General features: G+C 40.5%; 1 protein-coding gene across 1 annotated transcript in view; it reads left to right on the top strand.

The window, feature by feature from the left end:
* The window catches only part of stol (voltage-dependent calcium channel subunit stolid), a 309278-nt gene that overhangs the window by 85635 nt on the left and 200361 nt on the right, over nucleotides 1-23282 (top strand). The gene's annotated exons all lie outside the window — the stretch shown is intronic.

Here is a 23282-nt window from a genome sequence, read left to right on the forward strand (position 1 = left end):
GGGGGGGGGAGGTGAATTGCTGTGCCGCCACTCCATACTCTGTCGTTTGGACTCGGGATCATAGTGGTGGAGCCATGTCTCATCCACTGTCACAAATCTATCACAGAACTGCTTCAGGTCTGCCCCCATCAGCTTCAAACCAGCACTTGAACATTGAACTCTGTCTTTCTGTTGTTCACGGGATAACATTTTGGGGACCCATCGCGCTGACACCTTTCTGAATCCCAAGTGTTCATGCACAATGGTTTCCACTGAGCCTACAGAGATGTGCATGGTGTCTGCTAACTGTTGCACCGTGATTCTTCTGTCAGCCATAATCATGTCATGCACAGCATCAATGTTTTCTGGGGTGGATGCTGTTGGGGAGGTCCAGCACCAGGGGCCTGTTGACAGCTTTCCCTGCCGCAACGGAAATCGCGGCACCATATTTTTTACCACCTGGTAGGTAGGAGCCCCATCACCCAACACACTGACCATGTCCTCATGAATCTCCTTTGGGCTTAGCCCCTTTTTCTGGAGGTACTTGATGACAGCTCGTTGTTCGGTTTTCTCCATTTTTCAAACTAAGTGCCTCCTCTCACACATAAAACGAGAAAAACAAATTTACTATAGCACCTACGGTTCTGAAATTTTGCATATAGGCATCTAACACATTAGGCTACAATATCCCCATCATTCATTGCAATTCATAACCTTTAAGTATGCCGGGGACAATAATTATTGAATCGCCCTCGTACAGTCTCGTTTAGCCTATCTGAGCATAAAGGAAACTTAAAACAAACTTTTCTATTTTACCTCAATTCCTTTAATCTTTGTCTCACTTTCTGACGATTTACTATTTCTCTAATTTTCTCTCTTATCCCTTTCTCATCTTCATTGGCCTGTGTGCCTCTCTTAGTTTATCCTCTCTCCTTCCTTCATTCTCTAACCATCCTGCATAACTGTATCCTCTATTAATCTTCTTTACCTTAACTTTTTCTCTCTCTCTTCTTTCCTTCTTCATAATCTCTTCATTACTGCAATCAATATATCTTCTTATTGGTCTTCCCCGTCTCACCCTCTCTTCTTTTTCTAATTCTTCTCCAATCCCACTAAACCTCTTGTCAATCTTTCTTTTCCCTCAATTTCTTTCTCTTTTTACTTCTCCTCTTTGCCTTTTTCTTACATTCTCATCATCTCTTCTTCTTCTTGCCAATTCCTCTATCTCTCCACTCCTCCACTTTGCCCTGTTCGTACTTCTCACCATCCCTTCTTTCTTCTACCAATTCCCCTCTCTCCATTCTTCCTCTTGCCCTGTTCTTACATTCTCACCATCTTTTATTCTTCTTACCAATTCCTCTATCTCTCCACTCCTCCTACTCGCCATGTTCTTACATTATCACCATCCCTTCTTCTTTCTACCAATTCCCCTCTCTCCATTCTTCCTCTTTGTCTGTTCTTACATTCTCACCATCTCTTCTTCCTCTTACCAAATTCCGCTTTCTCCACAATTGTATCTATCTCTCTCCCCTTCTCTCACCCTGTTACTCCTGCCTCTCTCCACCTCTGTTTCTCACACACTCTTACTTTCTCAATGAACTGTTAAAGATGCAATTGGACGGAAAAATCACTCGTACTATCTAAAAAATTACAGATATGATTCGAGGGAGAGATGGAGCGTCGCCGGAGAGGCTGGAAGAATCCAACCTACATCCAACCCCTGCCGATCATCCCCTTGGCTGCGTCTCGCTTTGACCCCGGCCTTTCTTAGTGAACTAATGAGGCACATTGAGGAGAGAACAAAGGCACGGCGAGAAGAGGAGGGAGAGGCTGATTGTTTAAGGGAAAATAAATCTTCTCCAAGTTGTTAGCGTTTTGGCGTTTACTAGACGTCGAGGAATCCAGGCCCTCTCTCTGCGTTTTGGTTCTTCCTTTGGGGTTTGCGGTTTTACCACTTCTCTAGCCTAAAGCTCCTAATACCGCACTTATACTTAATAGCAACTTACGTATCATATTCAGCGTTCGTGAACTTACTTTTTAAAAGTAACCGAGCTACAGTTACTTACTTCAAAAAAGTAACGCACTAACGGTTACTAGCGGTTACCGGTACTTAAAAAATAAATGTAAATTGTTTTTACAGCTATTTTTCGCTGGAAATTTTCTTGCAAAGAAATTAAAAACAATCAATGATCATTCATGAATTATGACAACTTACATGTGTTTTATTCATGTCTTTGGTACGTAATGTGTCTTCATATACAGTAAAACCTCGTTAATCCGGACTAATGGGGGGAAAAGTTGACCGGTTTAACTAAAGTGAGGATTAACTGAAATAACATTAAAGAACAGTAGAAAGTGCATTAAAACTCCGTTTATAGCAACAAAACACGTTTGTTATGGTGTATTTAAAGGGCATAGGCCTAAATACACTATACAGTATAGTACAAAGTCTGCGGGAAATAGAATTTCTTCAGCGGTTGACTGCCATTTCTTTGGGAAGTTCTCTTGTTGACTTCTAGCCTTGTTTTTTCCTTTTTCCTATCCGGATTAAGCTAAGTCCGGCTTATCGGGGTCCGGATGAACGAGGTTATATTGTATTAATATTAATTAAACAAAAATAATTACAAATGAAGAACACAATGTTATAAATTTAACATGCAACGAAGCCTAGGTTCTTTGCCATAGGTGATTCCACGAAAACCCTTTCTCCTTAGGATCCAGAGAAGGCATATAGTAGGAAACAGGGTTGCCAAATTTAGCTCTTCCCGTACGTTACAGATTTTCAAGATAACAATTTAAGGGTCATAAAGTAACTGTTGATAACGTTACTTCTATTGTAAACAGTAACTCCGTTATACTTACAGCTACTTTTGAAGTAGATAGTTACAGTTCGAATTGTCTCAAAAAGTAATTGATGTGTTTGAAGCAAATGAAGAGCTTGTATGATGATCTTTGAATCCAAAAGGAGTGAGAGAAACTAGTATAAAATCCCTGGGTAGAGGGGTGGGTTGCTCCAAACAGCAGGGAAAGTCTTTTACAATTTTGTTTTTGCTGGCATGCGTTTAATATAGCAATGTCGCCAACTAGGAAATCAAAATAATTGCCTCGATTTAACATTTAAAATCCTATTTAGATATGATGATATATTGCAAATAAAGTTTAGACGCACAGTTGTTTGCCCATATTACGTAATTTTGTTTGTTATTGGCAAGGATCTCAGCAACAATTTACACGGACTCTTATGGTACCTTGACTCATTCGCCTATTTAGGTCTGTTGGTAGGAAGTTCAATTCGCTTGACGCGGGAAACTGCTCTCGCCACTCTAGCAACATTTATACTCTTTAGGCGAGAAGCTGAATGGGGCTGCAAGTCAGTCTTGAAGACTTCCAGCTCTTAATATAGTTAAAAAATTACTATAAAATTGTCTAATATCATTTATTAAACGTTTTAAAAATAAAGTTAGCGTATATTTTCCTCTGCCTTGTCAACACCAGCGCTAAGACCTTTAAATGTATGCTTGTTTACACCTAAATATTTTCGGTCACACCACATCTGTTATCTTCTTTATACTGTAGTTCTAATTTATAGATAATTAGATACACATGAGTGACTAAATATCTGCACGATGAAAGGCTATATCTTTAACATAAATCTCTTCCTCCGTGGTGGAAAGGATAGCACAGTACGCCACGACGCCAAGGGTCTCGGGTTCGAATCCCGCCCTGGGCAAGGGCGTTCATTGTGAGTGTCCTTACATCAATTTCATCGTCTTATAATTCATCCTGATCGTCGCGATTCGCCAAGAGTGGCAGAAAAGCTACGCTAAACAACAAAAGCATATTGATACATTTTGATACAGAAAATATGGAGACGACATTGTCCATATATATGCAGACGACACTAGCCATATATGCAGACGACACTGCATTTCCGCATCTTGGATAGTAACGAAAACGTAAGCAAATACTAAAGCATACTCTAGCGTATGTTCGTTTTCAGAACAAGTGCTTCCTGTGGAATTTCGTGAAATCTTTATTTCAGGATCTTTCAAAAGGTTCTTGCTGGTGGCCAAGAGGTACCGGGTTGAGCCTCCGGACAAGGCTCAGGGTTCCCTCATTCTAATTCCACCTTTTGTTTTCTTTACCGCTGGAGGTGATTCTGCAGTTACGTCATGTAATTCGCATTCACTCGCTACGTGACCGCCACTTTCTTTCACAGGAAAATTCCACCCGCCATGATTAAATGCCACGGGCAGGTCGGGCCAGCCCGAAAGAATAAGACTGTACCGAGACCCACGGTACAAGCTTCCATTGATTATTTAATTAGCGCAAATTACTTTCTCCTCCTTCCATTCTTTTTATGCATCCGTTTATTGCCACTTGGTTTCAAGATAGCCTGCAACCGCGCAAGACCAACATTAGCCTAAGAGAAAACAGTCGGCGAGGAAAGATAAAGTGGAAAAGTGGGTCGAACGCGGGAACGGGTACCAGGTGCGGGAAATTGTTCCGAGGAACGGAATCTTTCTACCCAACGTGCGTCAAGATGTGGAGGAAACTAAAAAGAAAAAGAGTGTAACTGTTTCTCCAAGGGATTAGTTCGTGAGCGAAATGCGGAGAAACTTAGGCATATCCCGTCAAATTTTCTTGACGTTCTCAGTCGTGGCCATGTCCGGACTGTAAGATGGGTCTTTCTTTGTTCAAGGTCACGCTCAAGTTCAACGGCTCTTACTCGCAATGCACTCTGGAAACTGACACACGGCGAATGGGATTCTGATAAGTGCATAGATGTGACTCGAACGTACAAGGAGTCAAAGATGGTTAAGAGAGAAATGGGAACCAGTTTAACTGATTTGATTAATTCATTTTATTTATTTATTCAAGGTCACGAAGTAATGTTTTCTTCCTCAAGTAAGCAGAGTTGAAGAATCAAGTACTAAAGCACGTCTGTTCGAGTGAATCTATATAATAAGATATTTTAAATAGTTTTCAGAGTAATTTTATAAAGTCGTGTGTGCAGACAATGTAGAAGTCAAGGTAAAAGCTAGCTTAAAGCATATTAAATGAACAAGAATTGAAGTAAATCCCATTCAAAAACGAGTAGCTTAATGCGTAAAGTCTATGAGAGATTTCTACCAACACAATAATTCTAGGGAGTCTCAACTATGCGGTAACTATATTTATTCAAAGATAAAAAAAGTTATTCTAAGTTTCATGTAGCAAGGAATTTTCTGTTCAAATTGTGTAGAATTCAAAGTACATTTGTTTTAAGTCTCTTTCTGCTGAGCTATGATAATGGACTGGACAGAATGAGATCCGATCACTATGCAAGCAACCAGGTATCCCTTGATTACAATGTGTCAACGTTACCAGTATGCATTATTGTGGAGTATTTTTTCAGTATTCAATAATTGTACCTTTTTCTCTATTTATCTAATTTCATTTCGTTTATAAGATGTGGTACAGGCGCATACCTTTCCTCACAAACCACATCAGTGTTTTCTTTCCTTCCACTGATATCTCGAATTCTTTGGTCGAGCATCCCCTTACGAAAGAGAACAGAGGAAGCTGATTTTTTTCTTAGGAAACGAACAGGAATCCTGCACGTATCAGAAAATCCTGAAGGAGGTGGGGAAATAGAATGCTATTTACCGGATTCCTTTCCCTCGTCTACATGGCCGAAGGTGGAGGGGTGGGGGGCTGGAGTCCAATCTCATGTTTGTCTCCAAGGAGCTCTCCATTCTCGCAGTGGCGCGTCTTTGGTTGCTCAGACAACGTCCTATACCAAGGGGAAAGGTGGTGGAAATGCCCCTGACCTTGGATTCTACGATCGGTGGTGTGGAGTTCTATAAAGAAGAGAACTGAAGTTATGCAAGAGCCTTATATTGTTTCAGATGTATAATTTCCAAAGGAAAAAGTGCCCTGCAACTGTGACCATTATGGTGGACTATATTCTAGACATTGATCTTGATGCAAAGAACACGAATCTTTCCTAACTGTATTCTGGATTTAAGTGCGTTTAGGCCGAACCTTTTGGGGCAACAACATTCAGAAGAGGCTTCTCCGATGGCGCAGTGGTAGTGTCGTCGCCTTATAATCAAGGGGTTCCGGGCTGGGTATCTGGTCGAAGCACGTAGTGGTTCGGATCCCACTTTAAACTGTAGGTCCAGTCCCGATAAGCCTTTCTGTGCATAAAGTGGACTCAAGATAACAATTCAACCAATCAATTCAGAAGAAATAGTTTTCTTAGAATTCCGTTAACAGAAATATTGAGAAATATGACATCGGCTTACAGAGAGGAGCTGATGGGGCTACAGCATCCTCTGAAATCTTGTGAAAATCGAACATTTTCAAATAAAAGCAGTGAAGACTCGGGAAAAATCAGATTGGCAAATCCAAAACCTTCCTTAAAATTACCCCCGATTGTCATATTTGAGAGTTCAAAGTTCTAAACAAAACATACTTAATATCTTATTGTACGTATCTATCGCCCCCTAGAAAGCAGTTATGTACTATCCACCTTTACAATTGCAGCCCCACCGAAAAAAATCCTGCGTACTTCAGTGATTGTAAATATACGTAGAACCCATAAAGATAAAGTTACCTCAAAGGAGTTGAAGAAGTGCTTAACATCCTTTTGCCACTTGCGCTTAGGGATGAAAGGAGCGACGCTTTCTAAAGACAGCCGAATGTCAACCTCTCTTCCATGCAGTACACCCAGCACTGCATTTTACAGACTAACGAGGTCCTGGCGTCTGGACTCACACCCAGTATAATCCTGTGTGGGGTCTGTGTTGTGTGCTGTCCATACGTTTTTGTGATTGTCCTTTCATAATTTCCACCTTATCACCATTCATCCTCATCTTCACGATTATCCAAAAGTGGCAAAAAACGAAGTAAAATATAGCAAATCAAGCGTTGACTTGTTAGTGTAATATGGGTCGAGTACGAGGGAGTTACACCTACAAATTTAAGTTGATGCGTCTTGCTAAAAAAAAATGAAGTACACTAAAGAAACATTGATTATACTGGTAGCTTTTATACAAAGAATGTAGTGTTATTTAAGAACAAATTAAAAAGCAAGTATGACTTTTAGTTATCGCGATAATCAGTCGCTACCCGTCTCATCAGTTAACTTTAGTTTAAGAAACAGTGCGGCCTATACGTGCCTAAGTATGGCATATTCAGTCGTGTCAATAAGAGAAAGACCGTTGCCAACTCGCGAACTACTACAGTGGACAGTTATTATTTTACCCTCTCTCAGTCACCGCAGTTACTTTTCCTTCGAACCTTTGCACACATCCAAACTATATCGCTTCCCGCATGTAGGGTAGCATATCGAGAGTTGTGGTTCTTTTGGTTGCGATATCCGTTCTTGAAGATGACTAAGATCACGAATCTGCAAAGCGTAACGCAAGTTATTAACATATACCCCCATAAAAAATCACGGGGTGTTACGTCAGGACATCGTGTTGACCATATGATTGGCCATCTTCTTCGAATACACTTGTTAAGAAATCACAAAACTGATGATGCACGAGCAAAAGTAGTTAATGATTAATATTTCCGTTCCAGGAGTGCCAACTGATGTGCAATGGAAACGCAGACGTTACCGAGATGAGAACATTTATTCGAGTAACTTTACAAACACACAACAAACATATAACTTTACATATTTTGAATCCATCTTTCATCTTCGTTTGCACAGACTATTCCATAGTAAAAGTCATTTTCGTCTTCTTCATCTAGGTGGCAGCACACACAAACTAATGGTGCATTTATATATAAACAGAACTTTTTCAGTTCCAAAACATACTTTGAGAAACAGTAATTACGTTTGTAACTCGCTTATTTAATTTGTTATGATTTTCTAAAACCCTGGAGTTCTTTTGTAGACACCCTGTATTATCGCACTGGGCTTTCCAACATAGTACGTAAGGAAATGCAATATAGAAAATGCTTTATCGTAATGTTTTTTGGTGACGAACGTGCTGTAAGTTGTATGTACTGTTGGTTTCGGCTAAGAGGGACGATTCGGGAAACTAAAGAAGAAATTCCATTTTTTTTTCCTTTTGAGTGTACAAGATCCCTATTCGCCATGTCCGCTGAGTTCGTCCTCTGTAGGGTGATCGTCTCGGATTTCCTCCAATGGAAATTCCGCTCGGCTGTTCATCATACGACGTGATGGAGAGATTGACCTATCTCCAGATGGCACAAGTCAAAGCGGGACTTTCTGAAAACAGGCACGTCTCTAGTCCCGGCCTACATCCATCACGGACAAATGACAAGCGGAACGGGTCGAGGATCACGTGGACAAGGAACCACAGTCAGAGGGATCTGGATACAAATGCAACTACGCGGGAGCGGAAACAATAGGTAATTTTGTACGGGCATTAAATCACCTGCCTGAGAATGTATTCCAATCCGCTAGAGGCGCTGGTGTATGTGTTAGGTCATCAATTGTGTTAAAATGAAGGTTTTTGTTAACAGAATCATGGCGGGTTTTTTCCCTTTGTTTGTATTTGAATTTTTACTATTGTGTGTTGCTTTTTTGTCACTATTTGGCTAATCTGGACGAATATGAAATTTGGTGAAAGGGCATTCACAGATGCTCAACGAATCTATTTCAATTTCATATTACTCTGTATTGGTAAGATAGACTAAACTAAATTTTCACACGGAGATGATGTTTATGTTCACTTAATTTTCAATTTCACTGCGTCTTTCACCTTTATGATCCATATTTGAGGGCCCACAACAACAGACAAATTACGGTTATACGCGTACTACTGCGCTTCGAGGGTATACCGCACGTTTTACCTGTTCAAGACTTATTCTCTGGAGCGAAGAAGCTCTCAATTCCGTACGCTATCTAGCGTCGCCCGTGTGAACTATTTGTGAAATTCTTTACCTGCAGTACTCTAGTATATACCATAGCTCTAGTAAAAACAAGTGCATACCCCAACCCAGGAATTCCTTAGTAGGAGAGACAAAACCTAGCGTCCTTGCTTAGACGATTCCACGGAAATCCTTTCACCTTAGCATCCAGAGAAGACACGTAGTTGGAAACAAAGTTGCCAAATTTAGCTCTTTCCCCACGTTACAAATTTTAAGTTAACAATCTAAGTGTCGTAAAGTAACTGTTGATAACGTTACTTATGTTACAAAGAAGTAATTTAGTTACTATTACGGCTACTTAATTTTAAAAGTAAATAGTATCTCAATACTTCCAATCACTGAAAAATTTTAACCGTAGAATGTTGTAAACGTTTTGTTGTTTACAAAAATTAGATTCTCCACCCGTGTTACATAGTCTACATTGTCTAAACGTGGACGAAGACTATTATTATTAACGCGTATACGTACACCATGGAACGTAGGCGTCATCTTGCGACCATAGGACGGTTAAAATCACCCCCAGAGATGGCGCAGATGACTCAGCTCAGGGCCTTGTAGTATACGGACACTGCGGACAATGAAGCGTCTTTTGTTTCGCTGGAAGACAAAAGAACGAAAGCTCCAAGTCACGCAACAATGAGACCAGTGGATCCAACAACGCTTTCGCAACAGAGCATTGTCGCAGATCCGCATGCCCGCAGCAGCTGTTATGACCAATCCGGCGGCTTTAAGGTCCTACCTTTTCACGCTAATGGATGTCGCCTACAAGTAACGATTCATAAAATGGACGCACGTGACAGTAATTAGCGCTTTCGGCCATGAAATGGAATTTCAACGATAATAATATATTTTCCAACCCTTTCCCAAATGAATGTCAAAAATTATTATTTTTAATCACGAACTGGGAAAGAAAATCCTATATGGTGTTCCCAAAGTGGCTCAAATGAAAACCAGTTTGTAACACTTGCACGCTACCGTCAGACATAGACTGTGAAATACGTATAAGAAAGCAACAACCAAATTAAATATTGGCGACTGCTAACATGGCGCATGCCAAAATGTTAAAATAAGCTGCACGAACGAAAATAAAATGAACAGATTATGGTACACAGATTATTTACTGATGAACATGCTTCCTATATTGTTCTTAAATATATACTTTTTATATTTTCGCTTATTCGGGAAGTCAACACCTTCTCATCAAGAAGGCCTGCTCAGATTCACCTTGTTTACATGCTACGTAACCAGCGGTAGGCTATGAATCACGACACGTTATCAGCATTCTGGTCGTAAAGACGTTAAATGAGGAATACTAACATTGTATGAACCCAGAACTAATATGCTAGTACTGCAGGAGCTTAGCCTAGATTCGAGGCTAGCTAGGTTGTCTGCTGTCAGAGATTAAACTATTGAAAAAGTTAGATTCGAAATTGTGAATAAAATTGTTCATTTCTATAAGAAGCTGATGGTGATTCTGGAGTTGGCAACCTAATTTCTTAGGAGCTTGCAACATTGGTGCCGTTGGCATGGTAACGCAGCTTCAGTGAAGACGCCGAGAACAGGCAATGCGGGTGTGTCTAACCAAGTATACACAGCGTTTAGGCGGGCCTTATCTTCTTCCATAGCCTAGGATGACGTGTCATAGCGAAATAGTCCAATTCTTGAACTCGGTAACACTGAAAGACTGATATTTTCCAGGGGGAAAAGCAAGAAAATCTCTTTCCAGAGGGAGTAAAAGAGTCCCCACCGCAAAGAAAACACTGCTTCATCAAATATTGGTCCTTGATGATAATGCAAATGAATGAAGTAATTATAACTTGTGAAATATATAACCTTAGGCTGAATTTCATTTTCTAGGAGTGTCAATGACCCACTTTCCCCCTCCGGACATAACCATCATCGGAAAGCAGATCTCTGTGGCGGAGTGGATAGCACAAAGCGCTACGACTTCAAGGGTCCCGGGTTCGAATCCGGGCCTTGATATGGGTGAGTGCCCCTTCATCAATTTCATCACATCATCATTGTCGCGATTAGCCAAAAGTGACAGAAAAGCGAGGATAAATACTTTCCGAAGACGCTGCAAAAAATCCACCATCATCAGAGGCTGGTGGACAAACAGGTCGCACGAGTTCAACGCGTTAAAACTGTTATGACCATTGGCCGTTCCATAAGTACTGTCGTGAAGATTGTGAAGTAAGTTTTGGTGTTCCAAAAGTCGATTTTCACGCGATGCGTGAAATTTGTTCTCGGAAGAAACGCAATGACTGGGAGGCTGGCTTGTTCAGTGAAAATCTCCTGCTAGTTGCAAACAATGCATGTGCATGATGGCTTCAAATTGCAGTAGTTTGGAGAATACAACATAGTTTTAACACAGAAAGATATGAAGCAACATGCACGAGACGAGCGTGCCTCAAATGTTCTTAAAATGTGATTAAAATTAGTAACAATACTCGCAGTAGAGTTTATTTCTGCCAGAAGGACATGCCTTTTCCTGGCCGGCATGTGGAAAACTTCTATAAACAAAACACTGCGACAGACAAGGCTCGGCTGTACCTTTGTTCGACGCCATAGCATCTGTTTTTTTTAAATTTCCTTGTCCTTTTGAAAAAACACTGATATTCGAAATTCTGAAAAATTACATGTGCTTAGAATTCGTTCCGGAGTATTCATGTGAATCTTCGTGTGCTTTGCTTTTCTGTGTCTAGATATTATCAATAGTTTAACATACTTACGTAACCACGAAACTATTGAGATTACGTAGGCAACACCAGAAGCAAACCACATGAATATTCACGCGAATGCTCTAGAAGGGATTTCTCAGATTTTCGAATCATAGTGGTTTCACGAAATTAGAAAACAGAGGCATCGGACAATGGTCCAGCCGAGCCTTAAGTCGCTAAAATAAAAGGTTTCGCCAGGTTAACGAGGCTAGTTACCTTCGTTCAATTCGTGCGGACTTTAGTTCCGCTCATGAACCTGAACTGCATTTCCACACGTCTTCTCCAGTGCTCGTAGACTTGCATACTGCTTCAGAAACAACAGTCGACCAAGATGCACCCATTTCCATCGCTGCAGACCGTGTGCAGAAGCAACCCTCCACCCACCAGGGGGAAAAAAGGCGGATTGGGGATCTCTGTCCGTGACTAATGCGGATTTATACAAGGGCACAGCATGTCGGGGAGAACAAAACAAGAAGCTCTGATGGACTCCATTGGAATTCCAGCCTCCACTTCCGTCCAGCGAAAGATAACAAAACAGGGGGACTAAGTGAATAATCACAAAGCGTGTGAAACAACCCCCTTCAATTCCTCTGCTCCTTTGTGCTTCGATTCCTCGTCTCGACCGGGGAAGAGAGGGGTAAATCCCTTCCTCCCCCTTCCCTTCCGAAGGGCACGGTTGCCAGGCGAGAGCGTCTGGCCAAGTGGAAGTTGACGAGGCGAAGAAAAGCTATTATGAAAGAAATGCCATCACGTATTGTCAATTTCTTTAGCCGTCTATTGTGCTGCTGGATGCTCTACGGCGAAAACAAAAACTTCGCGTTCTCTCTCCAAGGACAAGAAGAAATCGAGGAATGTCTGTGGTTCGTAAGGCCATTAAAAAGAACACGGTGGTCTCTTTAAGGAAGTGATTGCATAATTCAGAATATGAATTCTTACACACACACGCACACACACCCACACACTTAGAATCGGACACAGCGGTCTCACACATCGCAATTTGCAGCAAGGGCTGGACCCTTCGCTGTGCCGTGTCTGTAATGTCGTATTAAATGTTCGGCACATCTCAGATTTCAATTCTCTCAGTAAAATTCCAATCTTCCCAGCGCTTTATAATTTCTGTTAGGAGATGATGAGGGTGTTTAAGTAATGTCTTTAGCTTTTTGAGAAGTGCGGGTCTTTTCCATTCTCTCTGAGGAAGTTTCTTTTAGTGTTTCCTTACCTTTCTAATATGTTGTGTATGTCCTGTGAAGGTTACTTTACAACCAGCAATTTTTACATTTCTCAAGGAGACTTTTTAGAACAACCCTTTTTAACTTTCAGGTAAGGATTTCAGATAAGGGTTTTTTCCCGTATACACTGAAGGGTGCAAAATGGGCATTTGTGCCGACCCACCCAAAAATTTCAATTCATCATAAGCATCACCATATTCATTCATTATTCTCAGGCAGAAAGGGCAGCTTTTTAACTGGTTTGAAATCTTCCCCTCCTTCATATCAGCTTAGAACAGTCTTTGTAAGTTACTTTTCAAAAGTAATTGATTTTGATTTCTGTTACTTAAGGTCCCTTTTCTGCCACTTTTCGCTAATCGTGACGATGAGGATGAGTGATGGTATAATGAAATTGATGAAGGGACACTCATAAAGAACACACATGGCCAGGCCGAGATTCGAACCCGTAATCGCTGGCGTCGTAGCGCTGTGCTAACCACTATGCCACCGAAGCAGGAAATTGATGCATAAAATGATACTGATGCATTTTCAATTCTCTGTGTATTGAAGGTTTGAAATCAGGTACAAAAGGATTAGATACCTGGTGGAGGCACTTTGCACAGTCGTTCGGATCCCACTTTAAACTGTAGGTCCAGTCCCGATTAGCCTTTCTATGCATAAGGTAGACTTAAAATAACAATTCAATTCAGGCACAAAAGGTAAAGGGTACAATGCCAGGAAGGCACATTTCCCTTTTTTATCTGAGTTCACATGCTCGATATACACAAAAGTGAAAATTTATCAACTTTATTTTATGCATTTCAAATACATTTATCAAATTATATCCTGTTCTGCGAGATATTCTCCTTCTCTAAAGATTACTTGAAGCCGAAATTTTGCGTCCTTTCTGGTGTTACCGGAGGAGGATTTGTGCCGAGTACTGCGAAGTTTTCAGAGGAAACTCCACAGAACCGAGAGTTAGGCGAGAGAAGTTCGTCAGTCACTCGGACAGACGTCACCGCGTACAGGACAGCGGGAGAGGTCGGTTCCTTCGACCACATCCAAAACTTCGCCGGCGATGCAACTTCTGTTAACCAGACAACTGCGGTCTCGGCCACTTCCCGGTTCTCGGATGCTCAGCGGGAGGACAAAGAGCATTGTGAAATGACGGGAGACGAAAAGCCAAGTCTGCGGTTGCAGAACTGGCGTCGTCTTCTAAGATAAGGGACTATCTTTCTTTCTATCTATCTATCTCTCTTCACACACACACACACACACACACACTTGTGTGTGGGGAGAAACAGAGAGAGAGAGAGAGGAAATTATTCAGGTTTCTCGTCGCAGTTTACCTAAAGGTACAAGTAATCGGCGTTTGAATGCCAGTTTTTATCTAAACGGTGCCAATAAGTGACGTTTGAATATCATGAATTCTAATACAAACGGTGACAATAAATGACGTTTGAATGTAAAGTTTCATTTAATTAAAGAATATTATGCGTAATATAATACAGTAACAAAATGCACCATTCGAACCAAGTTGCTTGAAAGTACTAGCACCCACGGCTAGCATGAACTATATGAAAAAAAATAATACGTCCGTGTCTAGATTGGTTTCAACTACGAAGAAAAGAGACAATTCCCTTACCAGTGCTGTATCTTACAGCTTCCTTCTCTTGAGTATCTAGGTTGAATTGGCCTGTAATGGAGAAATTGATATCATTCACGAGGTAACCAATCACCCAACGTTCCTGCAATTTCTTCCACTCTAACCCCTCTCCCTCCCCACAGCTGGTTCCATTACCCTTGGGAGAAAGACCAGCTTCTCTCTTATCAATTGCTTGGCTCCGTTTCGTTCCCCCTCTCCCTCCTCACCCTCTGGCTCGCCACTTTCCACTTCCTCCCTTCCCCTCTTCCTTCTTTGATCTACTTTTGGTTAAAGTGGACCACAGATTTCAATGAGACCGTTCATGGTTTCCTTATGAAAAAGTTTAATTTCAATACTACAGTTTTAATTCTTTCGAGTATTTTTTTGTTTGTGTTTAAAAACCGATTTCCATGGTGTAATTTCTATCGTACTGCAGGAATGACGAGTTCGAATCGCTCATAAGATATAAGGAAGATTGCAGACCGAAGCGACACGCCATAGGCGACAAAAGACGCGTGTCGCTTAGAAACCAAGGATCAGACACAAATGAAACCTTCCAAACCGAAGCGACACGATCAGCTGCGCTCATCGCTCGGACTGGGTTATTTTCTCAATACCGTGAATCGTGTCGCTTCGGTCTGTTGTTCGAGCATTCGTGGTAAATGTTTTGCTTCATGCTGTAGAGGCCCGTGTTGCTTGTCGCTTCGGTATGAAATATCCTTGTTGCTTGTCGTTTCGGTCTGAAAGCTCCAAGCCAAGCCTTGATAAGAAATCATTGTAGAAGCACTTACATAAATAAAAGAACAATTAATATAGCATTATAAACTATTATTTCATTCCCATTCATTATTACTATTATTATAAATCCTTGGGAGACACGTTAACTCGATACATCAGGTGAATACATATCCTGTAAAATAGTTTCTCACTATTTCTCGCATCTGATACCGTTAATACACCGTTAGTAATTTTTTAAAACCAATATCAAGGTCACCATTGCCTTGAAATAAGTGCGTGTAAGTTTTTTTTATGTACACTTTACGCTCTGACAATAAGAACTGGGCCTACAGTTTAAAGCGGAATCCTAACCACTGTGCAATGTGGATCCATTGGCGAACGAACCCGCAACCCCTTCATTACAAAGGCGGCACTGCCTAAGCATAAACCCCCTATTCATAAATGCGCATATCCAGAATACACATCTGGAATACGACCACGATGACAGAGCATAAAACTATATAAGCAGATAGCTACTTACAAAAAAAAAAAAAGAAATAGCAATTTGCTAATCTTCTTAATTGTATAGTTTTCATTGTCAGAAATGTTCGTATTTATACCAGGATAATAATTATCTGACTCTTCAAAACCTTTGAAATTTTTCAATTTTCTTTTGTTTGCACGGAAAGCAGGGGGGATTGTGGATGGCCTCGCAAAGAGGCAGATTCTAAAGGAAGAAAATGGAGAATTTTCACAAATCCGGCAAGCGACATCCAGGTCACTTCTACAGTGTTTTCACAGCGAGCATAAATAAACAAAACCGGACAACGCTGCAAAAGACTCACGGTGTTTGGCTTGCATATAAATAAGCCGTGGTCGAAAGAACATTAAATTGAAACCATTTCAGCCCTTTTTCCCCCCCTCTTCCTGGTGTTTCTCGTCCCCTTTGCGTCTGTTGGCCAGAGTGGTGGAGGAACGTTAACCTGAACTGCATTAAATTCGTAGTTCAAGAAAGCCTGCACGTTATGCAACCCAAGTTTTAGTACGACATTGCGGGTTTGCTGGTCATCAGGATATTTCTTCGCAGCCAATTTTCATCGATATACGTAACTTGGGACTACGGGCAAAAGGGCATGTCCTGTGCATCGTACTCGCGTGTGGAGGAGAGGGACAGAGCGGAGCATGCTTCCTTATGGCCCGATTTGAACTGATGGAGGGGAAGATGCGCGAAGGCTTTTGGCCGAAGGTTCATTTGTTTATGTTCACTCTGTAACAACAACCTGAGATTTGTCGAAATACAGAGTGGCACAAAAGTCAGTTTGCCCAAAAAGCACATTGATAATACAGGGTGTTCTACTCAAGGTAGCCCCAGAAATTGTTGTGTAAAAAGGGTAGGTGGAGAGGAAATGAAACAAAATTCGTACCTGATATACGTGTATATGTGAGAAATGAAATGAAATCACATGAGGTGCTGGAAATGTCCTACCCCAGCGTCTAAACACTTTTGAATAAGACGTTTCAAGTTTGTGACTGTGTCTGCCAGAACGTCGGGTGTCACTGCCTGGATTTCACGGCGGATGTTCTCCCGTAACTCATGGAGGGTGCGTGGTTTGTCACGATAGACCTTGCCTTTCAGGTGACCCCACAGGTAAAAGTCTGGTGGGTCAAATCCGGTGACCTGGGAGGCCATAATCCTCTTGAAATGAATCTGTCAGGGAAAAAGGATTCCACCTCAGCCATGCTCACTCGAGAAGTGTGGCATGTTGCTCCATCTTGTTAGTACCAACCGAGTGTCAATTCCTGATCATCAAACTGATTCACGAAGTCTCGAAACAGTTCACTGAAAACACGGCGCAAACAACAACGACTCGCGAAACTTGTTTGTTGTCGCCCTTCCTCAACGGCTATGATGTACAGTGTTGCCGCGTCACTTTTCTCATAGAATAAATTACATTCTCTCAAAATTTCATTGCAAACGCTCAAATATTTACGCAATGACGTGATTTTTTGCGGGGCTACCTTCGAGTGGGACACCCGTTAGTATTACGGTAGTGAATGTGCTTCTTGTTCTAAGTAATATTTTTTAGGTATACGGTTGGTAACATTGTCGTGTGACACTGGCAACAGTGCACTCGTTATTCTTTTATCGACAGTTGAGTCTCTGGCTTGTTGTAGTGTGGTTGTTTGTTGTTAGATGACACATTTGAAGAGTGGATAGGACGCCATGGTACTATTGATTGGCCTGCGCGTTCTTGTGATTTGACGCCATTTGCTTTGTGGGGAATTGTTAAAGATATGGTATACTCATCATCACCGGCAGATTTGGATGCACTGAAAGACTCAATTATCAATGAGTTTTATGTCATCAACAATGATACAAGTTTACTGTATCGTATTTGCAATTCTGTTGTTGATCGTTGCACACAATGTATTGCAAACAATGGAGGACACTATGAACAAAACCATTGAAACTGAAATGTTGTGTATCTACATGTATTTTGTATGTATACTTGAATTTTGTGTATAAACTTGAATTTGCGTATGGGTATACTAACTTTTGCCCCACCCTGTATATCTGCCTTAGGGTTACCCGAATAAAAATATAACTCTATTATGCTTACAGTTATCGATTATGAAAGTAATGTCATTACGTTTACAAAAATCAAACGTAAATGCACCACAGTTACTCAGACCAGAAAGTAACCTTCTTTTAGTTACATTACAAATAAGAAAGTAATTTGCGCTGTATAGTTACTATACAGTAAGTGCGTTAAAGTTATAGTTATTAAAATAAAAAGTAACAATGGTACAGATACAGTTGCTCAAATAAGAACAAATAACATTTCCATATTATCCAAAATTGAAAAACATCAGTATAGTGAAAATTTGATATATTTTTTCATCGGCAGTTGCTTCCCATGGTCTCCGTAGCCTCTATACAAAAGTTCAGTACAATCCATTCAATCGAACGGGCTCCAGAGGAGTCTGAGTAAAGCAAAATTAATTGTGGCCATCCGGTACATGGAACATAATACATGCCCCCAACCATAATTTAATGTAACGACACTTACGAATTAGTATATATATCTTCGAGAGCACCGTACATGTAGCCATATATTTTACTAACAGAGAAATATACATTCTTAAGAAGATATTCAATAAATGTATAAGCAATTAAAGCAGTATGAGACAAAACTACTAAAATAATAGAGTAATATATTGTATGCTAAAGAAATTATGCGTACTTTGCATTTGGTATATTTAGAAGAGAATACAGCTTTAACTCACTGGAAACATTATTAAGCCTTGTTTCAATGTTTAATAGATTATTCAAAATGCTGACCAAGGCAGAATTTATTATAAAATAAAATACTATAAACGTAATGTTTCCACCCTCTAACAGGGTCTTCTTCAGACAGAGATTCACATTAAACTTATTGTAAATCTTTGTCTGAAGAAGACCCTGTTAGAGATATTTTAGTGTCAATCTTTGTCTGAAGAAGACCCTGTTGGAGATTCAAGTGTGAATCTTTGTCTGAAGAAGACCCTGTTGGAGATTTTAGTGTGAACCTTTGTCTGAAGAAGACCCTGTTAGAGATATTTTAGTGTGAATCTTTGTCTGAAGAAGACCCTGTTGGAGATTCTAGTGTGAATCTTTGTCTGAAGAAGAGCCTATCAGAGGGTGGAAACGTTACGTTTATAGTGTTTTACTTTACAATAAATTCTGCTTTGGTCAGCATTTTTAGTGTATTATTTTACTTACGATTCTTGGATTAGGTTGTTTATAATTTCCTTATTTTGTTTCCTTCATATGCATTTTTTTTTGCTAATCATGACTATGAGGATGAAATTGAACACAAATTGAACGGGCCAGGAGTCGAACCTGGAACTTTCAGATCGTGAGTCGACTACTCAACGCGCTCGGCAGCTTGTGTTTACTTCCGTGTATAAATATCGCGTGCGTGACGGAAGACGTTTCAGAGCAATTCGTGCCAAACGGAGGAAAAAAACTGCGCAGTCTGCAATATGGCAGCCTAGCTCTCTCCATCCCTCGCCAGTTTTCTTGCGGAGGGTCCACGCACCTCCCCTCCCTTTAGATTGAACCGTTTGACAAGGTACAGGCGAGGTGAGGGGAGGGGATGTGGTGGAAGAGGGGGAAATCTCGGTACGGTATTACGATGTCCATGTGTATCTGCGTATGCTTGTCGGGAGTGATGCAGTAATGGCGAGATTAGTGCCGTTGCCATGGTTACGGGTCGGTTCGGGGGCTGGCAATGGACCGACCTGGCTGCCGGAATTCCCGCGCCGTGACGAGCCGGGCCCCAGGCTGCGACCGTGACGTGACGAGCGACTCCAAACCAAGGCATCTCCCGCGCGCTGACCTGGCGGGATGGGTCGATAAGTGAGCCGGCCGGGTATCGAGCGAAACTCCTCAAGATTCGTCGCGTCGCTTTTCGGGATCATCGATTGGTGATGCCAGGAGAGAGAGAGAGAGATATGGAGAGTAAGAGAGAGAGAGAGGGAGAGAGAGAAGGAGAGAGAGATCAGAGCATCCAGAGGTTTTGCCAGGTAATACATCACTTGACCTTGCGAAATGGAAGGCAGTGTCCTATCTCAAGGGGTAGGAGGCGTCAAAACACGACGTCGGGATCATCGTTGGGAGTACGTACAAGGGAGGGGGAGAGGGGGGTTTAATCTCCCGTTCCCTCCCGCAGGAGACTGTTTTGGGCTCCTAGCATTTCTGGAAACTGGTGGAATTGACATACATCATTTTCAAAACACAATGCTGACAGTGTTCAAAATTATTTCCTTTTCTAAAAAAAAACAGTAAACGAGTACAAGCCACAGTTACTGATTTTCAAAAGTAACAGTCACACCATACTTTCATTCGCTGACCATCAAAATTACTCAAAAATAGGGGTGACTACCATTTGAGGCCCTCAATATCGACTTTTAAATAATTATTTCATTTTACATGCGGGGATAGGGGTAGGCCTATATTCTTTCACAATAGTAACTACACTCTAACTACGGTAATACTGGTTGTATAATTTTCAATGCGGTATCGTATAGTTTGTTTATTGTGTCAAATTTACTGTAACATAGAGTAAAATGCAGCTACACCATGTACATTGCAGCATGCCATGAATGTATATGAGGGAACGTGGAGGTAAGGCCCCACACGTTCAGAATTCGACCGTTTGGAGAGGTGATGTGAGCAGCATCACGCTCCGACCTCATTTACCCCACAGGGTTGACCCCAGCTACTCATTTATTAGAGGTTGGGTGAATCTCAGAGCCGTTGCATCCAGAGATATTGTATGGAAAAATCTCATCTGAAATCGCCCATATTGGGAATCAAATCCGTGTCATTTGCGTTGCAGTCAGACGCCATACGTGCGAGTGCGTTATATCTTGGGGTCCCAAGTTCGATCCCCGGCGGGGACTAATTGTACAGTGATTTGGATACAGTTTAAAACTGTATCCCCAGTCCCGATTAGCCTACATGAGCATAAAGTGGATTTTAAAAGACGAAAAGAATATCGATTGTATATCATTTTGAAGCCTCTACGTACTCAGCGAGGCGGTATTTAAGAGAAACAAACTCTTTTCCTTCTAGATAAAGACCAGAACCAGACTAGAGTTGTTACATCGAGACGAAACTTAGATAGTGACAAGTCTCATCATTCCTATGACTAAAAAACTATAGATAAAAGTGAGACATATTTCGAAACCTAATTATCTTCACTTTGACATAATTCTGAATTTGGGTTATATACCCTCATAAAAACAATTACGTCGGTGAATTCTAAGGAGCAAGAGCCTATGCAAGGAAAACAGTCCCAGAGATATTCAACTATTTAATGTGTCACTTACTGTGTTTCTTATTGAATCATACACATGGTTCATAATATTTACTTCATGTTTATTAATATTACGTCAAATAAATAGTGCACACAATTATGCTAGGTTCGCTGTTAATTAAATTACGCTGTATACGTAACTAAATACGGAAAAACGAAAATAAACAATAAAATAACTTAAGTTAAATCAATGTATTAAATAACTTGAAGTTTTGAAATCTTGTCAGGCGATTTTTCATTGAAGTCTAGCAAAATTGGAAGCAGCTATTTTGTTGTAAGTAAACTGGAAGAGCTCTGAGACTATTTGAAAGCCATACGACCCGACCATGTCTTACGTAACATGCGGTGGATAGAGAGAGAGGGGAGTGGCGGAGAAAGGAAAGAGTCGCGAGCAGGGGAGGGGGGCGCTCTGCAATCCACATACAACTTCCGATGCAGATCAAATGAATGATTACGTCATGGAAGTTTGCCAGTTTGCAAAATTGAAACTAAAACTTCATGCCATTCCACATTTACAATCGAGATATCCATTTTATTTGTGGCAACTCTTTTGAAGCTTCTCACGTGAATAGTTTAGTGAACAAGTATGGTTGTCGTTGGAAATTTTTGTTTTGGGATCATGTCGTTGATAAAATTGAATATGTATTGTTATTTTGTAATTTATTTCCATATATTTTTTTGTTCTTATAGGAATAGTGAGTCTTGTATATTACAACCCCGATATTAATAAGTTTTGGGCAATATTAAATTATTATAAACTAATAATAATTTATTGATTGATTTTTATAGCATAGGCATATTTTTTACCGTCACACAATACGCGGAAAAATTCCTTAACCAATACAAAATTGAGGACAGATCTCTAACAAGATGAGTGATGATATGATAAAATTGATGAAGTGATACTCACAAAGAACACCCATGCGCAGGCCGAGATTCGTACACGGGCCCCTTCGGCGTCTAGCGCGCTGCGCTAACCAATCCGCCACTGGTGTCGGCGCTCTACTATTTCAAGATCGAGGCGAGACCGAGAAGAGACAATACCGAGACCAAACACTCCGAGTCTCGTCTTCCTCGACCTCTTGGCATGTATAGTTTACTCAAATCATTTATCCTGACTGTTGATAGTCAGGTTATGTTCCGCATTTGTTGTAAAACAGGAAACTGATGTCCTAGCAATAGATAATGAATATACTCCAAGTAGTACACTTTGTTCTTGTAATAACACTCCTCTCTAAAAGTTTAGAATATTGTTATGTTAGACAATAGGTGATAGACACGGCGTTGGAATTCAACAAGACATGGTATCTGACTGGTGTACATTCTCGTCTTTTAACGAACATATGTCACCGTTCCTATCACCTATTGCCAAACACTATACGTTAATAATATTCCAAACTTGTTGTGCCTAATATAACAATATTCCAAACTTGTGCCTAATATAACAATATTTCAAACTTGTTGTGCCTAATATAACAATATTCCGAACTTGTTGTGCCTAATATAACAATATTCCAAACATGTTGTGCCTAATATAACAATATTTCAAACTTGTTGTGCCTAATATAACAATATTCCAAACTTGTTGTGCCTAATATAACAATATTCCAAACTTGGTGTGCCTAATATAACAATATTCCAAACATGCTGTGCCTAATATAACAATATTCAAAACTTGTTGTGCCTAATATAACAATATTCCAAACTTGTTGTGCCTAATATAACAATATTCCAAACTTGTTGTACCTAATATAATAATATTCCAAACTTGTTGTGTCTAATATAACAATATTCCAAAGTTGTTGTGCCTAATATAACAATATTCCAAACTTTTTGTGAGGAGCGTACAATGAAACAAAATGAATTAACTTATATTACTCCATACAGCACATGATGCTTCTTTAAATGTCTAGGGTGTTACTATGTCTCGGTTACGTTACGTTACGTTACGTTACATATACGTAATTATCAGGGATAGAAAAAACTAAAACTAATTCAGGTGCCAGCCCCTTTATCTCATGAGCAAGCCTTTTTTTGGTAAATATGGTCTAAGAAAGCCATGAATCCAACTAAGATAAACCTGCACATTTTGACATATTATCTTAAAACATTGAATTTATTAATTAATACCATATTAGACTAAAAGTAATGAATTATTCCGCCAGAGTGGCATTCCTAAAGAAAGATCAACTGGTAACAGCACGACTAACTATGCAATACATTCTAATATGTTTCACACTCTACCACATCACCG

This window comes from Lepisma saccharinum, chromosome 1, assembly GCF_977018435.1.
Source record: "Lepisma saccharinum chromosome 1, izLepSacc3.1, whole genome shotgun sequence".
NCBI lineage: Eukaryota > Metazoa > Arthropoda > Insecta > Zygentoma > Lepismatidae > Lepisma > Lepisma saccharinum.